General features: G+C 41.5%; 1 protein-coding gene and 1 long non-coding RNA gene across 7 annotated transcripts in view; one reads left to right on the top strand and one right to left on the bottom strand.

Moving 5' to 3' along the window:
• The window catches only part of LOC141498648 (uncharacterized), a 31,291-nt gene extending 22,421 nt beyond the window's left edge, over nucleotides 1-8,870 (bottom strand). For both annotated transcript variants that reach the window (XR_012471695.1, XR_012471696.1), the window contains exons 1-2: nucleotides 8,636-8,870; nucleotides 7,675-7,794 (exon numbers count right to left, since the gene is read on the bottom strand). This is a non-coding gene — a long non-coding RNA (uncharacterized LOC141498648). The remainder of the gene's footprint in view (nucleotides 1-7,674; nucleotides 7,795-8,635) is intronic.
• GSE1 (Gse1 coiled-coil protein) overlaps nucleotides 1-22,844 on the top strand; it is a 613,039-nt gene that overhangs the window by 111,818 nt on the left and 478,377 nt on the right. The window lies entirely within an intron of this gene.

Genomic DNA, 22,844 nt, shown 5'->3' with positions numbered 1-22,844 from the left:
AATCTGAGTTCAAATCAAGGGCAAGTCACTTAGTCTCTGTTTTCCTCATCTGAAAAATGGGGGAAAAATACCACCTGCCTTCCAGGATCAATGCAAAAATAAAATGAATCATTCTTTATTAAAGGCTTTTCAAGTCAAGATACTCTAATATGGGTGTGCTATCTTAATATATAACATTAATATCTCCTTTTAGTCTATCCTATTTCTTTTGAATAAATAGACCCATCTAGATAGAGGCAGTTAGATGGATTAGTGGATAGATCATGGGACATGGAGTCAGGAAGACCTTACTTCAGGTCTGGCCTCAGAAATTCATTAGGTATAAGGCCCTGGGCAAGTCACTTTATATATATTTGCCTTAATCCAATGGAGAACAACTATACAATAACAGTCTTTGGATGAACTGGAATGAAGTTGATAGGAAGGGTATTCAGATTTGCTGAGGAAATAGTCATGCTCAGTGATTCATCTATAAGATAGAAAACCAGTTTAGAACCCAAGTTTTTGGAGCATTTGGTGGCGATAAAGATTCCAGTGAGTAGGAAGTAAGAAAAAAGCATTTACACTAAGTTTTGGAAGAGAATCTTAGGAGAGGGAGGAGCGAAAAATATTTCAACCTGACCCTGATCTTTTTCCTGATCCTCATCATTGATCAGAAGAGAATTTCTTGAGCTTCAGATGTTCAGAAGATTTCCTGTCTTCCCATTTGTGCCTTAGGAAGGTCCCTGGAATACTTGATGGTCATGTTTGATGAGGACAGTCTGTAATCTACCAAGAGTCCAACAGAAAATATATCACATCTAAGGGGTACAGATGCATACTCTGAAGGGGAGAAAAGACTTCTAAAAACTAGGAAATGTGTTTACCTCTTTCTCACATGTACTCTTTAAGCTAGAGCTTTTGAGAGGCTGTTTTATGAAATGATTCTCTCACAGAGTCTTTGTAGCATAGAGAATGGAAGGTTATCAAGGAAGAAGGAGAGAGTAGTAAGAATGAGAAAGAACATTTTCTCTTAGACTCTGTATATATATTTGTGGGAGAATGTTGCACAGATTTTGGGGGGAATATTATGTACAACTGTTCTTACCATATTACCTTAGTAAATGCCCATTTATAAAAACTTCTTGAGTCCAACTGGCTAAATAGTATTAACTAATAATCATGACAGGAAGCATATAATGGGGGTCCATGAGCTAAAAAGAATATCTTTTAGGGTACTCCTAGAATCCTGGGGAGGTATTGTGCTCATACTGTAGGTACTTTGCTTATCAGGTGTGAGTAGAAGTTGGGATAGTCACCTCAGAGCATGCTTTACATTTTATAAACTCATCTGGGAGAAATGTTGGACCCTTCACATTGTGGGAGACATTCTCTGCCTTGTACTTTCATTACTGGATGACCTAGATTAGAGGTTCTGAAACATTGTCACTGATTCTTTTGAAAGTCTGGAAAAGTCTATAGATTTGTTTCTAAAAATATTTTTAAATACATAAAATTTAAAACCAAGAAGTATAAAGAAAATCAATTATATTGAAATTATTATCAGTATATTCAAAAATACTAGTTCACTGATAACAAGTTAAGAAACACTGTTATCTAGGGAAAATTAGCAATTTCTTTTTCTTTGTTAAAATTTTATACTAATTACATAGTCAGTTTTCCTAGCATATTTTCCTTAAAAATCAGACCAATAATTTTAAAGCAATCTTTACTTGATTGTCTATGTATCAGTAGCTGTCCCATACCCAGTATGAATATTGTAGTGAATATGAAAAGTATGGATTTTGCATCCCTAAAATACTAGCACCCAGAAGTTCATCTAGAAAACATTATGTAACTTGTTACTGGTCATACTTTTAAACAGCATATTAAAAGTAGTCATGTGTTTTAAAAAAATTGTGGAGAGGGTAATGGAAAAGTCCTAGGGATTTTCTAGTCAAAGGCCAGGGATAGCTGGGATAGTGGACAGCTAAGGTTCCAAATATAACTCAGAGGACTTAGAGTGAAAAGGAACCTAAGTGAATCTTCCAACCCAAATCAGTATGAATCTTTCCTCAGAACTTACAGATCATTCATTTTCTGTCTAAGGCATTTATGATGAGGATTACAGCCATCAATGTTGGTATCAATACCGTCCAGATTTTTGAGCTCCATAAAGTCACAGAATATATTGAATCTAAACTTGATATCATTCTCTCCCTCACATCCCTCCTGTGTTTAGCATAATGATCTATTCATGTAATCACTCAATAAACAGCTGTGGTTATATTTTATTTTATCTACTTGAACCCACTCATTTTAGAGCTGAGAAAATGAAACCCAGAATGGTGTTGACTTATCCAAGACCACACAAATAGTAAATATCAGAGCCAGACTTCTGCTCTCATTTTTTTTGTTTCTAACCACTACTTTTGCCCCTAAGAGTAGGGAAACCAGAGAGGAATTGGGGAAACAGGATGAAAACATATACTGTGGCTGGTTGGAGGGAACTGCAGTAGAGAAATACCAGTGCCAAGTTATTCAAGGGGTCAGGGACATCAACTTTTCCCTCCTACTTGAAATAGTCTAGATAAGCTGAGAAGCATCTGAGAAGTGGAATGAATAAAAAGTTTCTACAAAATAGAATATGTTAGCATAATTGATTAGAAAGCAGAATCCAACAATATCTTGTTTACAAGAAATAAATGTAAAACAAAGATTCAAACAGAGTTAGAATTAGGAGTTTGGAACAAAATTATGCCTTAGCTGAACTCACAAAAGCAGGGGTAGTAATCATGATTTCAGACAAGGCAACAGTAAAAACAAAACTGACTAAAAGAGATAAGCAAGGGAATTATTTTATCTTAAAAGCTCCATATATAATGAACCAATATCAATATTTAATATATATCTAATGATTTAACATCTAAATAGCAAAAAAAGTTAATCATGGGGTGGCTAGGTGGTGTAGTGGATAAAGCACTGGCCTTGGAGTCAGGAGTACCTGGGTTCAAATCCCATCTCAGACAATTAATAATTACCCAGCTGTGTGGCCTTGGGCAAGCCACTTAACCCCCATTTGCGTTGCAAAAACCTAAAAAAAAAAGTTAATCAATTTGAAGGGAATGGGATGGCAAAACTATAATAGTGTGGGACCTCAATGTATCCCTTTCAGACACAGACAAATCTAATAAAAAGATAAATATGAAAGAAATTAAAAACTTGAATATAACCTTAGAAAAATAGAGAAGATAGATATCTGGCATTTAATGAATAGGAATAGAAAGAAGTTTACATATATCTCAACTGTTTGGCACCTTTGCAAAAATTGATCATGTATTGAGTATTAAAAACCTCATTTAAAAGGACAAAAAAAACAGACATGCTTAATATAACCTTTATTGAAACTCATATTCATTTAACTGGCTAAAGAATTGACCCCAAGTCAGGGAGATCTTAGGTTGGGTTCTACCACTAACATATACTGAATGGGGAACCTGGGCAAGTCACTTAAGCAAATAAGATGGCAAATTGCAGACTAGCAACTGAGCTGTTCTGGTAAAGGGAATTTCCCCAACTCCTTAGTACAAGAACAAAAGAAGCTAAGATTCACAGGTAGATGTACAAGGGAATCCCAATTTGATGTGATCCCCCTTCCAAGAAGAAAGCAAACACAGGCCATTTATTTAGAGCTTTTCTATGTCAGTGTAGGGTAAGGAATGGTGTATTGGACCTAGGATCAAGAAGACTCATCCTTAGGAGCTGGATAACCCTGAGAAAATTCCTGAACATGCTGAACTACAGTTCTGTCTTCTTTAAAATGAGGGTTGTTTTGAGAATTAAATGAGATTACTGTATGAAAAGATTTTTGCAAATCATAATATATATTTATATATACTTATATGTATATATGTGGATATACATGTGTGTTTGTTTATATATGTACAGATATAGGTATGTTTATACATATGTATATAAATATAAACTTTTGTCATTATAAGGCAGCTGGATTAATCATTCTAAAAAGAAATGATTGGGCAAGGTGGACACACAGAAAAGGGATTCCAGGTGGTAAAGTTTTGACTTTTGGAAAGCTAGAGGCTTATGGTCATTTAAGGTCTTTGGTTGTATTTCAGAAGGCTATGAAATTATCCCGGGCCTCCAATCAACTTATCCATGACTAATTTGATAGTTTGATTTAATAGAGGTGGGGGTGGAGGGGAGAAAATGGGAATGGGACAATTTTGATTCTGGCTTTGACCCTTCTGCTACCAAGCTGTAGGACCTTGGATTCCTCTCTTAGCTACTCCAGGCCTCAGTTTCTTCCTTTCTAAAATAAGGAGCCGATTAATGGTGGCCCAGATTAAAAATAGATTAATAAAAAAGAAAGAATTGGTCTTATTTATGAAATTCTTACCCTGGAGTCCATGGACAGATTTCAGGAGGTTTGTCAACTTCATTGAATGGGAGAAAAATGAATATCTAAACACAACTGATTTTCTTTGTATTTTACCTTATACATCTGATAATATCATTCTGAGAAAGGTCCTAGAGGTTTCATGAGACATCCAAGAGGGCAGGGATGGTCTGTGACTCAAAAAAAGTGAAGAACCCTTGGGCTAATGCTCTCTAAGGGCCTTCCCCACTCTAGGAAGTTCTTTGACTCCTGAAGCATCTCATTATACCAGTGGGAAATGCTCTGTTGCCCTGTTCCTTACTGCCCAGTAATAATTCTGGGTGGCCATTCAAGCTGATCTATTCATGCTTCAGTGAAAGGTTTTCTGTGTCTGGTCCATAAAATCTTTTGTGGGTCCTTTGGAATGGGAAGTTCTTTGTGTATTTAAGGTATGCTCATTAGTAAAATAATTTAAATGGCTAATCAGTTTGGACCAAGTATGCTGTGCTGAGTTAGGTGGGAAAGAAAATATCATGTGGCTCAACCTCACAAGCCAGATGTCATAAGCTTTTCCAGGTCATAGCCTGAACTCCCCCCATCAGTTCAGTAAGGAAAAATGAGGAATTTGAATTCAAGAGAGCTGGGTTCAAAAAAAGGTACATTAGAAAGAAGGAAAAGCATTGCTGTACATTCCAGAGAAGTTTAGGGGTGATTAGTATGTGAGACTAGGTGTGTCTTGGGCAGGGGGAAGGGGGTTAGGATGTGATACAGGGTTGGTCTTGGGAGAATAGTCAGAATCAGCAAGTCACCCTGCAAAGAATCTGAAAGAGAATTTAAAGCCACATGGGAAAGAGAAAGGATTTAAAAGTGTCAGTGACCTGGGTAGTTTGATCCAGAGGTCCTCATTGTGTTAAAGATGGCAGCTTACCTTTTTTTTTTTCAGTTTTCTCAAGGCAATGGGGTTAAGTGGCTTGCCCAAGGCCACATAGCTAGGTAATTATTAAGTGTCTGAGGCTGTATTTGAACCCAGGTACTCCTGACTCCAGGGCCAGTGCTCTATCCACTGCACCACCCAGTGGCCCCAGCAGCTTCCTTTTCAATAGTGCTTGCATAAACAGGAGACCTGGATTTTTTGCCAAAAAGCCTATGTTAGGACTTCATGGGACCTTGGCCAAATTCCACCCTCAATATCCTCTAATGGGAGGCTAGATTCATGGATTCTGAGTGGCCACTGGTTCTGATTCTCTGATCCTGTGATAAGCAATACCACCCTGATGACAACCCCTTGGGGGAGGAAGTAGAATAGTGTTGTTATGATCATCCCCATTTTACAGATCAAGAAACTGTCAAAGAGGTGAAGTGATTGGTTAGCTAGGGTCTAAGCCAGGATTAGAACCCTAATCACTTGGCACCAAGCGTTCTATTTTTCTCACATACCACTGATGGAAAATGACTTCATATTCCTTTTCATTTTAGACCTGTTTTATAGTAAAACTCTTCCCTCCCAGGAAAAGGATGAACAGGGGGGAAAAAAAGAATGAATACACACATATGAATATACATGTGACAAGTATATTTAAATTATATGTATATGTATGCATATATCGCATATTGCCTTGTATCTGTTTATATTTGTATGTGTACAATACAGACATATAAATATATTATATATCATATATTTTATATATGTGGGTGATGTGTGTTTATATTATATGTACATGTGTACACATTTCATATATTATATATCATTCACATATATTTTTATTTACAGATACCTACATATATTTATGTCATGCATCTTACGTGTATGTTTATACATTGTATTATATATGTCTCTGTTTTATATGTGTATAGTATGATAGTATGCATGTTATATATGTGTGGGTTTTTTCTCCCTAAAATAGAGAGTTGGGGAGAGGAGACATTTTCCTGTTAACATCATTACCATAAAGCTCAATATCACACTCATTCCATTCCTACTTAGCTGACGATACAATGATTGCTTTTCATTAAAGTCTAAGTAATAGACTCTGAGTGTCAGCCCCTTCAGCTGGTCAGTGGGAAGGATGGTAAGAGGATATTGAAAGGCCCCAAGTAACTCTTGACCCCCTTAGTCTGTCTCTCCCCCTCTCAGCTCACACACACACACACACACACACACACACACACACACACACACACACGGAATGTCTAGGAACTTGGGTAGCTGGTTAAGGGAGTAACTGCTCTACCCTCCTCCTGCTCCCAGACTCACCCATCACTTGCTTTGCCTTTAATTTACAGTGAGTCTTTGAGGACACTGTCAGGGCCAAGCCTTCCCTTCAGAGAGGATGGTGAGAGCTGTTATGTGACTGGACAGATCTCTCTTAATTGAGCTGATATTCCACACTCAAAAAACAGATGGTTCCTTGGTCTCAATTATTTCATATATAAGTAACTGAGAATGGTTTTCTGACAGGTAGTGGAAGAAGCTCAGACAAAGAAGCTGCATATTTCTCATTGATAGAATAGTTTAGTACAAAAAGCTCTCTGGAGTCTGAAACCCCAGATTCAAATCTCACCCTTGATACTTAAAAATTTCATGACCTTGATCAAATTAATAAATCTTTCCTGGGCTTTGGTTTCTGACTCTGAAAAAAAGTTGGCTGAATGAGATAGTCTCAGGTCGCTTCCAGTTCTAAAATGATAGTCCTAAGAATGTTCTCAAATCTCCCTATCCCATCTGTAAAATAAGGGGGCTATGATTCTTTGATATTTTAGTAGTGTGCAAAGAAACATCTATGGAGTGGTGAATACTCTCTCATCATGAACTCTCCCTTCAACCCCCTAGAATCCCATTCCCATTTGAAGTCTGAGCAGGTGACAGATTCCCCTTTGGGGAATGGTCACTCTAGGTGACTATTGGTTCCTGAATATTCTAATGGGAGCTCTAGGCTAGAGACCTTAGCAGGGCCCGACTGGGCTGGATTCCTGGGTGGCTTTCACCCAGTTGATGGCTCTAGGCAGTATCACAGGTTGATCAATCACTTCCTGACAGGATATTCTTGTATCTGGGGAGAGTGAAGCTGGGAGAGTGGGACAAGAATGAAAATGAAAGAGAGAGAGATGAAGTGAGCAAGAGAGCTCATTTATATTTATATCTTGTGCCAGCATGATCTCCTTCTTGTTCCCAGGCCAGACACAAGGACCACTTGTTGTTATTCAGTCACGTTCAACCCTTCGTGACACCATGATCATCCCCTACCCTAATACTACATCTCTGCCTAAACTCCCCTACAGGGAACACTTTTCTTCCTCACCTTTCCCCCTTTAAAGATGCAGCAGTAGATAGAAGGCTGGATCTGGAGTCAGGTCCATCTTCCTGGCTTCCGACACTTTCTAACTGGGTGACTTCACTCTTTTTATCTTAGTTTCCTCATCTGTAAAATGAACCAGAAAAGGAAATGCCATCCATTCCAAGATTTTTGTCAAGAAAACCCCAAATGGGGTCACAAAGAATCAAAGCTGACTTAAATAACTGAACAGCATCTACACATATATGTTCAAAATAAATATATTCACATATATCTTCATATATCTTATATATATTTATATATTCATTTTCAATATATCCTGTTTTTACTTACCTGTGAACTTGTATCCCATTAAATGTAAGCTCCTTGAGGGCAGGGACTATCTAACATGTATCTTACTATCCCCAGAGTCTAGCACAGAGACTAGCATATTGGTTGATGACTGACTTACTTCCTTTTCTGGATGGTATCCTTCTTGTGACCTTGGTATAATGTGTCATTCCTAGAAGTATGGTGGTACATCCCACACATGGGACATACATCATGTGAGTCTCAACCACCTCAATCTGACTCTTGGTTCTGAAATACCATATAAATGGTTGGCAGGTTCTCCCATGATGGAAAACATGTTTATGGTACCAAAAACAGACTATCTCCTTTCTGAGGCCAGAAACAGAGGAACAAAACTGCTCATTGCCAACAGCATGGTCACTTTGTTCATGGCAGTCCATGATCAAATCTCATATATTTCCTTTCTCTCCAGCTCCCTTCAGAGTCATTTCCCTTTTCCTTCATTCTTCCTCTCCTCATTTGCGAAAGCTGGTGGAGATCTCTTGGAGATCATTTTAATAAACCCTGAGGACCCATCACCAGGAGTCGCCCTGCTCTCTGTTAGCAGACTTTAAATTTCCAACTGGGAAAAAAATTTGAAGAGGAAAGAAGAGTTATATGAAGAGGGGTATCTGACCTTTGAGACTTGAAGGAATGGAATGCATCCTTCTGATGGCTGTATTGTTCCTTCCTCCCTTTTACAAAACACCTCTGAGAAGAGACTCCCTCCTCTTCACAGCACAGCAACAAAGATCCACCTTCTGGCTGCAGCAATGGACCAGAACAGACTCCAGGAGGATGGGGATCATTCCTTCTTCCCAGCTGAGCTAGCCCTGCCTCCTTTCCCTCCCCCACGACCCCTACCCTCAGCTGCCTGGGCCTCAGGGGAAGTAGGTTTTCAATCTGAGGAGTCAGCTGCCTATCTCTGGGTCAGGAACTGGTTGTAGCAGCCAGGAGAGCTGGAACAGGCCTATCTGGTGGACTGAACAGCCAGGCCCTGCCATGGAGATAAGCCCTGGGGTTCACAAAGCCAGGTGCACATACATCAAAACCCAGATAAGAGCAAGGCTGTTTTCTCCCTGGGAAGCACATTCTGGTCTGATCGTGCCTGACCAGAATGGAGAAAGAGAAGATGGGAAGGGGGGGGTGTGGAAACAACAGCATCTTTGGCTCTGGTGGCCAAGACATGAGAAAACAAATGATTCAAGTATGAGCCTAGAGACAGAGTCTAGACCCTGGACCCCAGGAGCTTGGCCATGTAGTGGGATCCAAGAAGTATGAGTATGTGAGTGAGTGAGTGTGTGTGTGTGTGTGTGAGTGTTTACACAAGTTTGCAAGGGTAAAGCATCATTGGAAGACTTCTAGCCTAGAATTACTTATGTCCTGCCAGCAGCAGGGGGAAAGCAGAGCCCTCCAGTGCTTAGAAGATCTTGAAAAAAGAATCTGGAAGGTATCTGCCACTTTCCAGATCTGCTCCTAACCTACCCCTTCCAGCTTTATTGGAGAGAAGCAGGATGGCAGAGGAGAGGGGAAAAAAAAAGTTGAGAGATCTGGATTTGAATCCTGCCTTTTAGCTAAGTGACTATGAGAAAGGTACTTAATTCTCTGTGTACAATTTCTTCATTTGGCACCTGGACTAACAACCTCATAAGGATGTTGGGAGAATGAAATAAGAGTGTATGTAAAGTGCTCTAAGCATGCCAACTCTTGCTCTTTCCTACTTAGCCTTCTCCAGAGAATCTCTCCAGAGACAGCATAATATCATGGAAAAAGGGCTGGCCTTGGCACAAGAAAGATCTGGATTCAGGTCCCACCTTGAACAAAGACTGGCTTCATGGATATGGGAAAGTCACTTATGATATCAATTTCCCTAGGAAGGGGAGGGGAAAGGGAATAAGCCTTTATTAAACTCCTACTTTTTGTCAGACACTCTGCTAAACATTTTACAAATAGGAACTCTTGATTTTTCCATCATTCCTGGAACATAAGTGCTATGGATGATGATGATGATAGCTAACATTTATGTAGTGCTTATTCTATATAAGGCACTGTGCTAAGCATCTTATAATAATTATTTCATCTTATCCTTCTAAGTAACATTATTATCCCATTTTACAGATGAGGAATCTGAGGGAGACAGAGGTGAAGTGATTTGCCCAGGGTCACACAGCTAGTTTGGAGTTGGATTTGCCTAGGAAAATCTCAAAGATTCAAAATTACCCTTTTGTCTATCTTTTTTTATTTTTTTAATTTAATATTTATTTATTCTCATTGTGTACAATGTTTTTTTATACATGAATAAAATACTCTGGTTTAAGAGTAAACTCCTGTTGTCTATCTTTACTGATGAGAGTCACCTCAAACAGATAAAGTCACAAGTCTAAACTCCTCCCACCAGATTGGCTTAGTCATTGCCCCCCAAATATGCTCCTACTTTTTTTGTCATAGAATTCCCCTAAGCCTGGCATGCCCAGCCCCTTTCCAATCCCGCCTATTCTTCAAGGGCCCAACTTGAGGCCCATTTCCTTCAGAAAGCCCAAGGGCCTCTCCCTCCTCCGACCTAGGCACCTTGGTGACCCAGTGAAGAGAGCACTGGACTTGGAGTCAGGAAGATATGAGTTCAAATTTGACTTTAAAATTATGTGACCTTGGGAAAAAATCACTGAAACCTCTGGCTGCCTCAGTTTCCTTATGGAGATAATAATATCAACTACCTTGCAGGGTTGTAAAGACTCAATGAAATAAAATTTGTAAAATCCTTAAGTAGCAGCTTAATAAAACATTTCCTTCCTTCACCTAGTATTGACTACAGCACTCATTTCATATAGACTGCTGTCCTTATCTTTTGCATCTTGTCATATGTAGTTAGTATGGTCTTAAGCTCTTGGAGATCTTGGAACTCAAAATTTTTTTCTATATAATAGCAATAATAATAAAAGGCATTCAAGGTTTGCCAAGCACTTTATTTGTGAGTAAGTACATAGCTGTCACCCTTTTAAAGATGGGGAAGCTAGACCTCAAATCTCTTGCCCAGGGTCACACAGCTAGGAAGCTTCAAGGCAGGATTCCAACTCGGATCTTCAGAACCCCATTCTTCTCTAGTCTATCCACTGGGCTACCGGATGGCCCACAGTATTCAGCAGAACATGGATCTTTGTTTTAAAGGAGGTAACATGTAAAGAGTTTGGTGTGCCTTAAAACACTATGATGGTCAGCCATTATGACTGCTGATTGATCAAGTCCCTCTCCCTTAGACTGTAAGGAGGGAGTAGCGACACAAAGGTCAGAAGAGTACACAGGTGTAATTTGTTAATAGTGGTTTTTGCATGAAGATCTTATTTTTTTCCGTGATATTTATGATCTGGTCTATTCCTTTTTTGGAAGAGGCACATAGAAGCTCCTTATTTTATAAAGAAAGAGACTAAGACTTAGTAATGTGGGTCTTGAGTTGGAAGGGAACTGAAAGTCTATCTAATTCAACCTTCTCCCCTCCCCTTCTCACATACACTATTTTACAGATGAGGAAACTGAGGCCTAGGGAGGTTCAAGTTCACACAGGTAGCAAATCCTTGAAGTAGGATTTGAACCTGGGTCTTCAGACTCTAGGGCAACTAAGTGGTGCCTCAATGGATGAAGCACCAAGCCTGGAGTCAGAAAGACTCCTCTTAATGAGTTGAAATCTAGACTCAAATGCTTAACTAGCTGTGTGATCCTGGACAAGTCACTTAACCTTGTTTGCCTCAGTTTCCTTATCTGTCAAATGGGCTAAAGAAAGAAATGGCAGACAATTTGTTTCTTTGCTAAGAAAACTCCAAAGTGGGTCACAAAATGTCAGACACAACTAGGAAAAAAAGACTGAAACAACAACCTCGGACTCTAGGTCCAGTATTCTAAAGAATATTTACCTTTCTCCACCTTCTTTCTCCAGTTTCTTTGTTTGGGGAGAACTGAAGACATTGAGAAGATTCCTTATAGAAATGAGGAAGAGCTTGACTAACGGAGGGTGAAAGCAGAGTGGGAACTGGTGGGATACTTTGATGGATCTACCCGCCATCTTCCCATTAGAGCTTACCCATGTTTCCTCTGCCTGGATGAGTCTTGTCCTTAGTGGGATGCCACAAATGGTTGAACATGAAAGGAGGGTTAGCACTAGTTGGAGGAATTCATCAAAGAGCAGTCTGGCATTACATTGCTTTTCTTTAGATTACGTAAGCAAGAAGATAAGATTTTAAGAAATAAGATAAAGGAGTCAACATCACATTTTCCCTGAATTGGAGGCTCAAAGTCATTTTCTCATCTGCCTCTACTAAGGAGGGGGGGTCAATGGGGTGTTTTGACAAGAGTCCTGGATTTTGAGGACTGTTTGCTTTGTATCTTTATATCATTTCTACCTACTGCGGGCACACATTAGGCATTCTGTACAGACTTGTTGAATAGAGTTGAATCAGAAGACTTAGCTTCAAATCTTGACTGTCACTTAGTAGCTATGTAATTTTTTTTTGTTTTTTTGCAAGTCACTTGCCCAAGATCATGCAGCTGGGTGTGAGATCGGATTTGAACTCAGGTCCTCCTGGCTCCAGGGCTGGTACTCTATCTGCTGTGACACCTAGCTGCCCCCAATAGCTTTGTAATCTTGAGCAAGTAATTTATCTTTTCTGCAAAGTCTAAGTCACATTCAGTGATCTCTAAAGATCTTTTCAAATGCAAATGTTAAGTCCTATGATACAGGAGTTAGAACATGAGTTCTAGTCCAAGGTGACTTTGGAAGTCAAGGCATCACCCTCCTGGTATCACTGATCCTCTTTGAGAATAGGGATGAGCACCAATTGCAGTGTGACCTTGGTCATATCACATGTTCCTAGAACTCAGTTTCCTCATCAGTAGAATAAGGATGTTGGATAAATTGGGGTAAGTCCTTTTCTTTCTTTGAGCCTGTTATCTATAAAGATGAGGTTAATCCAAATGAACGCTAAACTCCCAGCCCTGTGAGGCAGCTGACTCTGAAGACCTAATAACCCATTTGACATCTATGGAGACTTTCAGACCAACTCTTGACCCCCATTGTGTGGGTATTCCCAGGAACCTCCGGGAGGCACTGTCGCTCCTACAAATAGCATCCTCAACATTGTCTTAGCTCCTCTGTTTTGTGTCAGGAGGAGGGGTTGGGGTGGGGCTGGGGGAGTACCTCTTGGATTCTTTCCCTGCAACTGTAGACTTTTCCTTGGGCAATCTTTTTTTCAGGGAAGCTCTTTCAGCCTTGCTATTATATTTCTGGACACTGTTATGCCCACCTCCCGCCCCCCCCATCCCCATCCCCATCCCCATCCCCATCCCCATCCCCATCCCAAACTTTACCAGCTCTTTGGAGTCCTCAATAATGAGTAATGAGACCCTGCCCAGACCAAGTATCTCTCATTAATGCTAATCAGAGACTCATTCCTAATCAGGGATGAGAACATTTTAACCACCCAACCCTGCCAGTTTGACAATGCCCCCAGTGCCCAGGCAATGACTGTAAGTAACCTGATGGATGGAGAACAGGGATATTTTCTCTTTAAAGCTCTGTTTGCACCCAGTCTCATTCCATTGCATCCCTCCTGATTTTTCCAGCTCTCTGGAGACAGGCAGTTGTGTCTTTGGTCCGGGATGCTGCAACTGAGCAGGGCTGGGGATAGCTGGAGCTGACTCAGAAGATTCCCTGAGAATGGCTTAGCCTGGGGCTTGTTGAAGCTTTTAAGTGTCCCTTGAGAGAGATTGCTCTGGAATTGGACAGTACAGAGGGGTTAAGGCCTGGAGACTGTCTGGCCCCAATTATTTCTTTGTTTTAAAACTCTGGGGGGAAATAGAAAGTTGCTCTATGGTTGATGAAGGGTCTGCACACTTCCTTCCTTGCCTGCTTTTTCCTATTCTCCTCCTTACCGTCTCTTCTCTCCCACTCCTTTCTCTTCCCCTTTGTCTCTTCTCTTTCCATGCTTTTCTCCTTATCTCCTTACTGTCCCCTTCTTCCCCTGTTACTGAGTCTCTTTCCCCTGTCATCTCCCCTTTTCCACTTTTCCCCTTCTTCTTTCCCTCCCTCCCCTCCAAGTTCTTTTTGTCTCCTCCTTTGGCTTCCCTCCTTCTCTGCCCCTTTCCACTTTCTCCCTCCCCTCTTCCCTCCTTCGCCTTCCTCTCCCTTCCTTTCTGCCTTATCTGCCTTCCTCTGCGCCCTCCTCCCCTCCCCCACCCTGCTTCCCCCCTCCTTTTCAGACTTCTTTCCCAGCCCCCTCTTCAGTTTCTTTATCTGTAAAATGAGAGAGTTGAACCAGATGATCTCTAATGTCTCTTCCAGCTCTAAATCCTTTTATCTATTCCTTTTACTCTGCCTTTTTCCTCAAGATCTTTCTGTCCTCCTTCCTCTCCCTTCCCCCTTAATCAAATTAACCAGCTGCCTTCACCTTCTCGCAGCCTGACCTCTGCCCTCCCTCCGGACTTCATGGATGTCTCTCCTCTGATCTTACACCCCTCTATTCCAGCCCCAGCTCTCTGGCCTGCTTATTTGCTCAGTGGGCCTCAGTTGCTAGAAGTTGACCAGGTGCTGCTGGGATTCAGCAGCCTTGGGAAGGCTGGCCTGAGTCCGGATCAGATCCTGGAGATTGAGAAGATAGAATGAAGCCCACACCCCCTCCCCCCCCGACTGGAATTTTGTCTCTATGGTCTGCTCTCATGAAATAGGCTCCAGAAATTTCTTCTCCTGAGGGGTGGTAATTGCTGCTACAGATGTGGCAGGAACCAATCTCCAACTGTACATTGTATGCTTAATTATCTCTCCCCTGATTACTCACACACCCAGGGCTGTGTGTATTCCATAGCTAATAACTTTCCAATTATGCCTAGCCAGGCCTGCACATTCAGTAACCCTTATGTTGTTTATCTGGAACTGGGCAGTAGAATTTGGGCATTACTGGTATATCATAATCATGGAACAGAGGGGCCTTGTCCCCTTAGGGACTCTCATGTAAGTTTGGTTCAGACTCAAAGACATAAAGGTCCTTGCCTATTAATCTCATGTAATCTAACGGGCACAGCCAAATGTGGGGTAGTTAACTACCTAAGATGAATACAGGGAAGGGTAAGCCTATATCTAATAGATATTTTTTTAGCTGAGCTGAAAGGCAATTAAAGGTCACCATGACCTGTTCCACTCTCAGGGAAAAAATGGTTAAAGTCGTGTTAAGCCTTTCTCAAAGTAACCATATAGAAACACCAGTAAAGAATCCAATAGGGACCCTGTATAAGGTATTCCCATGGAACTCTGGAGTCCTTTTCTCCCTTTTGGAATCCTCATGATGTTTCCCCGAAGTTTAGGTCTCTACTGCATTCTTAAGATTCTCCAGAATCCATAATCAGCAATTCTCTCTACTAAAGAAGAGCCACAATTTTTTAATCTGATATTGTCTTCAAGTGATTATATTTCTCCATCTACTACCACCCCTCCAGGGACTACTGCTGCCAACTCCAGTAGCTGGTTAGAACCTCTGAATGTCCCAAACTCACCCAGTTGTCTTGGCACTCCATGCTGAGAATTCTCTTAAGATAAGAAAGTAATAGAAATAGGCACTTATGTGTTCATGAACACATGACAACCTGGGGAAAAGATAGTCTAGCATTCAGAAGATACCCTCCAACGCCCAGTGGCTCCAAAGAATCCTTTTCACTTGAATCCACTAAGGGAAAGGGAAAGAGATATTGAGGCCATGTCTGTGGTATGCACACTGAGTTCTAGTTCAGCTACCCCTGAGTCATCAGTTTTTCTGCTTCTGAAGCCAATTAGAAAACTTTTCTTCGTCACATAAGGATGAAAAAAAATCTCTGAGTCATCATGACTATAAATGACTTCTCAGTGTTCCACACGTTGGATTGAAACCAGACTAAGGATAGCTGCATATCCTCTGTATAACCCATGAAGAAGAGTAAATCTGAGCCTACTACATCTGTTAATAACTGGATTGTTCATCTGAGTGTCCACTTACCACTACACTTAAGGGAAATCAATTTACATGGAACCAGAGTGGTCAGATATTGCTTTTTTTAATCCAATAATGCATCACCTTACACTTCATCCTCCTAGGTCTCAGTTTCCTTATCTGTAAATTGAAAGAGTTAGATAATAAGACTTGAGGAAATAGGATTGTTTCTTTCACATATTTAAAGGAATCTAATGGGAAAGAAGGATTAGATGTGATCTCTGTGGCCCCAGAGTATAGAACTAGGTATCAAACATGGCCGACTTAGCCTTGATAAGAGGAAAAACTTCCTAACAAACCTGGACAAAAGTATAATTCCTTGCTTTAGGAGGTAGTGAATTTCCTATTGCAGGGGAGTTGGATGACCAAAGACTGAGTATATTCTAGGGGAGAACTTCTAATGGAACATTTATATACCACTATATTTATATACCACTATAGTATATTATGTTATATAAAAAGTAGACATATATATATGTGTGTGTAATATGATGTTCAATTTGATCTCATAACACTCTTGGGAGATAGGCTGTTATTATCCCCATTTTACATATGAGGGAAAGGGTTGTGACTTGCCCAGGACACACAATTAATTCATTAATTCTAAAGAAATGTGAGATGCGAAAGTTTAGTGCACCCACCCCAGATGTTCGGCTGGATTATTTGTGTCAGACTTGTGGGAGAGCATTCCAAGCTCGAATAGGTCTGATTGATCACAGTCAGTCGCTGTAATTTGTTTCTAACATAGTGATGCCATTTGGTCTTCTTTGATGATGAAGGGCAAGAATCAACCAACTAACAATTTTTCCCCCATTTTAAAGATGATAAAACTAAGGTTCAGACAGGTTGAATAAGTTGCCCACAATCTGAGAAATATTAGTTTAGGTCTCTACTAAACTTAGGGGAACCTCAGGTCCCTCATGATTAAAAGTTGAACACTTTCCATTAACCTTGTTGCCTTTTTACATGATCCCTGGGGTCATTTCTAGTTCTCAATCCTAGAAGCTAAATCTGATCAAATAATCTAGTGTTTTGTTCCTTATTCTGGGAAGGGACCTGGGTGAGGATGGCAAATAGATAACAAAAATGCTGCACAATGAGGGAACTCTCTTTCCTCTAGGGTCAGAGGAGGAGGGAGTCTGAATTTGATACTCCAAAACCTTGTCCTAGAAAATGAAGAAACACAGTGACCAAAAAGAACGATAGTTTCCCAAAACTTTTGAAACTAGAACTTGATGTGTACTGTTATCTTTGTGAATGGAAACACTTTAGCAAGATGACTCTGTGTCATGATACAATATTTCTTACTCATTTTCTCATCTGATAAGATTATACTTGCCTGCAGCCTCGAGATTCTGACTCCTCCACTTATTAACTGTGTTAATAATTACTTCTGAGACAATAATACTTCACTTTCCTTATCTGTAAAATGGGTATACAGGCACTTACTCTACTGGTTTCATAGGATTGTAATGAGAAATTGCTTTATAAAGTGTTTAAAGGTAAAGAATTGTTCTTTATAAGGGGGCATTGGATGAGATGTAATATTCAGTGAGTCTATCAGCATTTAAGGTGTATAATCTGTTAAGAGATAGGGAACAAAGAAAGACCAAAAAAGGTCATCACCCTCAAGAAGAGTTCATTCTAATGGGGAAGAACAAAATATAAATATCTAGGTATTATATTAGATTGCTTTCTATCAGGGGAAAGGGAGAGAAAGGAGGGAGAGAAAAAAAGTAAAGCTCAAAACCTTGTAAAAAATGATTGTTGAAAACCAGATAGATAGATAGATAGATAGATAGATAGATAGGCAAATGCATGACTCTGTAGTCCCCTCCAAAGTCCCTTGGAGCTTTATGTAGGATGCTCTAATATTTCCCAGTTTTGTGCATTTTAAACAGTCTTGAAAGGAGCAGTTGCTCTGCGGGAACTGGGGAGAGGGAGTGAACAGAGCCCTTCCTCCACTGTGGCAAACTGGGGCAGTCCCAGTGGCCTTGTGCTTTTGGGGGAGCCCAGTGCAGCAACAAGATCTTAGAGAGCAGGCAGGGGGATGAGGAGCAGGGTGCAGCCTTGCCAGTTGGGATTTAAAAAGAAACAAAATCCAAACACCTCAGATGGCCTCATATAATCAACAAATAGATTGCCCTGCCCTCCTCCTCCAGTCACCAAGGTAACGGGGCTGCCCAGCAACCAGGCCCCTTGCCCATACCCTTCTCTCCACACCTCCCTCGGGCTGTGTTGCCAGTGATATCCCATAAAATCATAGAATTTAATCATTGTAATATCAAGGATTTATCTAGTACTGGGAGGTTTGGAGCTATGAGACAGGTGCTGTTATTATTATCCCCATTTTACAGATGAGGAAAAGGGGTTGTGACTTGCCCGGGACACACAATTAATCAATATCTGAGTTTTTCCCTGATTCCTACATCTGGCACTCTAGCTCCTACATCATCTAACTGCTTAGCTAAAATGGAGCTTAGAAATCAAAAAGAATCGGTCTGAGATAGTGGAAAGTGAGATGAGGTAATACCTCTCTCTGTCATGTATGATCTTTGTGATCTTGGCAAAACCCTTAACTCCTTCAAGTCTCTCTTCATCTGGATTTAATTAAAATACTTTAGACATGCAAAATATTGTTAGCTAGGGGAAGCTAGGTCACTCAGTGGAGTCAGGAGGACCTGAGTTCAAATATGAGCTCCAACGATTGATATTTAGTGACTGAGTGACTTTGGGGGAGTCACTTAACCTCTTTGCCTTACCAAGAAAAAATTTATTATCTAGTTCACACATACCCCCACCCCCATTTTTCAGATGTCGAATCTGAAAACTGAGTCTATAGTCCACAAGAGGGAAAGCGTCTTGCCCAAGATCTCTGGAGTCTTCTGACTTGGAATCCAATGTACTCTCTCCTCTTAAGTGCTGTTGGCAGCTTCCTTCCCCCCATAACACCACTCCCTCCTGACTACTCTCATGGCTGTTTACATGATTAGTTCCAGGTTTCATAAGTATAATAATGTTCTTGGGAAAGATGTGTAAGACACCATAATTGCCTTCAAAGAACTTCTGGACTGATTGGGGAGGCAGCCCAAAGAGCACCCACAGGAGGTAGGCCCACCTTCAGATCCTACATTAGACTACTGAGATTTGGGGCTGCAATATGGAGACAAAGCTTCTCTCCTGCCAAATCCTCCAAGGTCAGTGGGATTGGGGACAAGCCGAGAGCTCCATGAGCATTATCATCAGTCCTGGATAATCACCTTAGGATCCTGGGATCTGGGGATCAGTAGTAAAGGACATTAGAGATCATTTAATCGAACTCTCCATTCCAGGGGAGGAAATGGAAACTCCCTTAGCAAAGGTGAGCTGACTCTCCTCTCACAGGTAACAAGGAGCAGGGCTGGAAGTTAGGTGTTCTGACTTCAAATGATGTTTTATTTTCTTTTCCATGTTAGCACATTGTCTCTTTGTTCCCTCCCTCCTTCCTTTCTCTAGCCCCTCCCAACTTTATTATCTTCACTGCTTCCAGCCAAGTCCTCCCTCTCAAAAGGAGGGATGCTTCTAAGTGAACTGGGTGCGGGGAGGAGGGAGGGCAGAGCTCTGGGACTCGAGAACAACCTTGCCATGAAAATGTAGCAATAGGAATGGGAGGTGGTAGGTGACTGGGAGGTACTGGCAGCAGATGGAGAAGACAGGACTTCCTCAATTCAAAGAACCAGGTCAATGAGGAGGGAAGGTGAGAGAAGAAGGGGAAGTCGGGAGGAGGAGGAGAAATGTTTCTACCCACTTTGTCATCCCAGAAAAAGAGAGCAACTAAGAAGGACCGCCCCAGAATGGCAAAAACAAGGTTAAGAGAAGGCTCCTAGGCAGGCTCAGGACGCTGGGGCCTCAGCCACCCCCAACCACATAGATTTGCAGACAGCAGAGACTTCCTCACCGGAAGCAGTGACAACTGCCAGTGACTCAGACAGATGAGCGGGTGGGTGTAGACGCAGATGCCCCCTCCAGAGGACACTGTGTGTGGGGGGTGCTGCTGCCAGCTGAGGAAGGGAGCTCCAGGTTGCAGTTTTTGTTGGAGCAATTAAGCTCAGTCTCTTGGTGACAGCCTCTCCCTGAGTCCTACTCTCCCTGTTCCTCTCTCTCTCCTCTTAAGATTATAGCAAGATTTCTATCCATGATAAACTCTCCTGCCAGAGTAGGGCTTCATAAATAAATACTTCTGGCCTTGACATCTCTCTTTTTCACACACACACACACACACACACACACACACACACACACATACACACACACACATACACACACACATACACACACACACACACACACACACACACACACACACGCAACCTTGCATTCTGCTGTTTCTTTCTGTTTATAGCCTGCCAACAGCTTCCTGTGCATCTTGGATTTGATCCTCAAGGGATCAGGATAGGGATGGGAACTGGATCTGAGATTTCATTCCCAACGTAACATTATTGCCCATTTCACAGACGGAGACCCCCGAGAGAGGAAATGACTTGTCCAAATTCACACAGTCACTCTCGTGGCTGGTCTGGAACCAGAAGGCAAGCTCTCTGATTCCTAGATTAGGGTTCTTTTCCATGGACCAGTGGCTAGGACCTGAACCAGGCCCGGAACATGGATGGTTTTGCCCCAGTGCAGCTTTGTTTGTCTGTTGATTGTCTCTAGTTTATCCTGTATATATTTGTTTACAGTTGTCTCCTCCCCACATTAAACTATAGGCTCCTTCTTGGTCTGCCCAATGCTTAACAGGATCCCTGACAGATAAAGGCATTTCATAAATGTTTAAGTGACTGAGTGCTTATCAGTCGCATAGTCAGAAACTAAGCCAGGTGCTTCTGCTACAAGTTATTATGGAAGTTCCTGCTTTATTTAAGCTTTGTCCAAGTTGACATTTGATGATTTAGGTTGACTCAAAGACTGCTCCCTTCCTTTAAGGATGCTCAACAGACTACAGAAGCTGGGGAAGTATATTGATCTATCATCTTGAAGGATTAAAGGAAAGAGGAAGGAAAGTGGTAACCGCATTGAAGCTATTCATTTAAATAAAGCAGAAGCTTCGATAATAACCATCGCTAGCATTTATATGTCTACTTGAAAGTTTGCAAAGCACTGTTCAGATATCTCATTTGCTCCTCCAGCAACCTTACAAGGTGGCACTATTGTTATAGCTGAAATAGCTGGGCAGATAGAGGTAAAATGACTTGCCCAGGGTCACATGAGTTTTCATTCTTTCTGGTAGTAGAAGCACCTGGCATAGTTTCTGACTCATAGCAGTCATTTAATACTTGTTGATTGATTTATTTTGGGTGGGGGAGGTGCACAGAACAAGCAGGCAGGGTGATGTTTATTTGTTGTCATAGCTCTGGGCTCTCCCTTGCACATAGTGATGTTCACTTCTGAGGTTTGTCCCAGCTACATGACTCAGAGGAAGTATTTCATTCAGGGGTCTCCACCCAAAGGGACCACAGGAAATGATTTGTTGATCATTGATGAAGATCCCCCCCAATTCTAACTCTCAAGATTCCAGAAGCAAAACAGCAGTGGGGAGAGGTTGAGGCAACCAGAGCTCTTGGAAGATAAAATGGGAGGGGGCAGCTAGGTGGCACAGTGGATAAAGCACCGGCCCTGGAGTCAGGAGTACCTGGGTTCAAATCCGGTCTCAGACGCTTAATAATTACCTAGCTGTGTGGCCTTGGGCAAGCCACTTAAACCCCATTGCCTTGCAAAAAAAAAAAAAAGATAAAATGGGAGTCTTCTCTCCTTCCTCCTTCTATCATCGCCCACTCTCCTCCCACCTGGCACCTGCCCTGCCCTAGCCTATGACCCATTCTGGCTAATCTGAGCTCTAGTGCTAACTGATCATTCAGGCTGAGATTTTCCACAGATATGGGTGGAAGGTGTGACACCACCTGGGGTAGGTGCATTTTTACCGGGGACTCCAGAAGGCAGAAAGCATGACTGAACAGGAAGGGGAGGGATACTCCAGGAGAACCCCACACTGCCTCTGTTGGTGTCCTCTTTTAGAAAAATAGTCCATGAGCCATGGTTTCCACTAGATCCCCACCTTGGAATGAAAGCCACCCTAAACCTCCTCTCTCCTCTCTTCCCTCTAACAAAGGAATGAATAAACATAGAGCTGGCAGCTACTTGGAAAGGATTGCCAGTGCCTAGTTTGCAGGTTATTAAATGGAAGCCTATCCTCAGAAATGACAGCTTTCCATTGCTTGTTGACTTAGTTTACCTCTGCAACAAAACTTGGGAAACCTAGGTTCTGGGTTCTAGTGGACATGGGGAGCTCTGAGGCTTCTTCAAAGTTGACAATTGATGATTTAGGTTGATTCAAAGACTGCTCCCTTTCTTTAAGGATACTCAACAGACTACAGAAGCAAGGGCAGCCCATTGATCTATCATCTTGAAGGATTAAAGGAAAGAGGAAAGGAAACGATAACCACATCTGTTGATTCAGCAAGCATTTTTTGAACACCTACTTTGTACCAGATGCTGGAGTAGGGGGGGGGAAGGGAGGGGAGGGGGATCCAACTATACAACAAGCAACTTTTCTAGGCAATTGGACAGGATGCTGAGATAAATGGAAAGAAGGACCTTACGATGGTTCAGCTATGATTTAATCACTCAGTGAACATTTATTAAGATCTTTTTTGCCAGGTGCTAGAATTATAAAAACAAATAAATAATCCTTGCCCTCCGGGAGCTTACATTCTGCTAGAATTTGGAAGGGCAAAGGAAACATCCTCATAAACAACTAGAATTCAGGATAGCACAGGATTACAGAGTTCAGACAGAATCAAGAGCATT

Source organism: Macrotis lagotis, chromosome 1 (genome assembly GCF_037893015.1).
Source record: "Macrotis lagotis isolate mMagLag1 chromosome 1, bilby.v1.9.chrom.fasta, whole genome shotgun sequence".
Lineage (NCBI taxonomy): Eukaryota > Metazoa > Chordata > Mammalia > Peramelemorphia > Peramelidae > Macrotis > Macrotis lagotis.
The sequence above is the reverse complement of the archived record's forward strand: the minus strand, read 5'-3'. Positions and strand labels throughout refer to the sequence as shown.